The sequence below is a fragment of the Paramisgurnus dabryanus genome, unplaced genomic scaffold (genome assembly GCF_030506205.2).
Source record: "Paramisgurnus dabryanus unplaced genomic scaffold, PD_genome_1.1 h2tg000317l_1_32065__unordered_in_group20, whole genome shotgun sequence".
Lineage (NCBI taxonomy): Eukaryota > Metazoa > Chordata > Actinopteri > Cypriniformes > Cobitidae > Paramisgurnus > Paramisgurnus dabryanus.
In genome coordinates, this window is record NW_027394198.1 from 30,001 (window position 1) to 32,065 (window position 2,065).

The following is a 2,065-nucleotide window of genomic DNA, read 5'->3' on the forward strand; positions in this document are numbered from 1 at the left end:
GCTTGGGGTTAGAGAGACGCGGGTTGGCTCGTTGGAAAGGTCCCCTCCGGTGGAGCAACCGACCCAAAGGGCGAAGTCCTGGGACTTTGTGCGCCGGAGCTACGGGCGTTTAAAGGTCAGGCGGTGGTGCCCCGTATCTCGGCCGGGCTTAGGGTTAGAGAGACGAGGGTTGGCTCGTTGGAAAGGGCCGCTCCGGTAGAGCAACCGACCCAAAGGGCGAGTCGATCCGAGCAAAGGCGTCCGAGCTGCGGCCGTGGGAAAATCCGCGGAGGGACCGCCGTATCTCGGCCGGGCTTGGGGTTAGGGAGAAGCGGGTAGGCTCGTTCGAAAGGTCCCCTCGGGTGGAGCAACCGACCCAAAGGGCGAGTCGATCCGAGCAAAGGCGCCCGAGTTACGGCCGTTTAAAGGTCAGGCGGTGGTACCCCGTATCTCGGCCGGGCTTAGGGTTAGAGAGACGAGGGTTGGCTCGTTGGAAAGGTCCGCTCGGGTGGAGCAACAGACCCAAAGGGCGAGTCGATCCGAGCAAAGGCGCCCGAGCTGCGGCCGTTGGAAAATCCGGGGAGGGACCGCCGTATCTCGGCCGGGCTTAGGGTTAGAGAGAAGCGGGTTGGCTCGTTGGATAGGGCCGCTCCGGTAGAGCAACCGACCCGAAGGGCGAGTCGATCCGAGCAAAGGCGCCCGAGCTGCGGCCGTGGGAAAATCCGCGGAGGGACCGCCGTATCTCGGCCGGGCTTAGGGTTAGAGAGAAGCGGGTTGGCTCGTTGGATAGGGCCGCTCCGGTAGAGCAACCGACCCAAAGGGCGAGTCGATCCGAGCAAAGGCGCCCGTGCTGCGGCCGTGGGAAAATCCGCGGAGGGACCGCCGTATCTCGGCCGGGCTTAGGGTTAGAGAGACGAGGGTTGGCTCGTTGGATAGGGCCGCTCCGGTAGGGCAACCGACCCAAAGGGCGAGTCGATCCGAGCAAAGGCGCCCGTGCTGCGGCCGTGGGAAAATCCGGGGAGGGACCGCCGTATCTCGGCCGGGCTTAGGGTTAGAGAGACGAGGGTTGGCTCGTTGGATAGGGCCGCTCCGGTAGAGCAACCGACCCAAAGGGCGAGTCGATCCGAGCAAAGGCGCCCGTGCTGCGGCCGTGGGAAAATCCGGGGAGGGACCGCCGTATCTCGGCCGGGCTTAGGGTTAGAGAGACGAGGGTTGGCTCGTTGGATAGGGCCGCTCCGGTAGAGCAACCGACCCAAAGGGCGAGTCGATCCGAGCAAAGGCGCCCGTGCTGCGGCCGTGGGAAAATCCGGGGAGGGACCGCCGTATCTCGGCCGGGCTTAGGGTTAGAGAGACGAGGGTTGGCTCGTTGGATAGGGCCGCTCCGGTAGAGCAACCGACCCAAAGGGCGAGTCGATCCGAGCAAAGGCGCCCGTGCTGCGGCCGTGGGAAAATCCGGGGAGGGACCGCCGTATCTCGGCCGGGGAAAGGGTTAGAGAGACGAGGGTTGGCTCGTTGGATAGGGCCGCTCCGGTAGAGCAACCGACCCAAAGGGCGAGTCGATCCGAGCAAAGGCGCCCGTGCTGCGGCCGTGGGAAAATCCGGGGAGGGACCGCCGTATCTCGGCCGGGGAAAGGGCTAGAGGCTCGCGGGTAGGCTCGTTCGAAAGCTCCCCTCCGGCATAGCGACCGACCCGAAGGGCGAAGGCCCCGGACCCGAGGCGCCCGAGAAACGGCCGTGGGAAAATCCGGGCATAGACCGCCGTATCTCGGCCGGGGAAGGGGCTAGAGGCTCGCGGGTAGGCTCGTTCGAAAGGCCCCCTCCGGCGGAGCGACCGACCCAAAGGGCGAAGGCCCCGGACCCGAGGCGCCCGAGATACGGCCGCGGGAATTTCCGCGAGCTTCGACCGGACGTATCTCCGGCGGGCGGGGTCGCACGGACCCGAGGCCGGGCTCGTCGGAAAGCCCCGGGACGGACCTTTCGAACGAGACCGGCCGCGCGTCCGGGCGACCTCCGAGGCGGACGCTAGGGGCGCCGGAGCCCCGGACGAGCGAAAATTCCGCGACCACCCGCCCGTATCTCGGCCCGG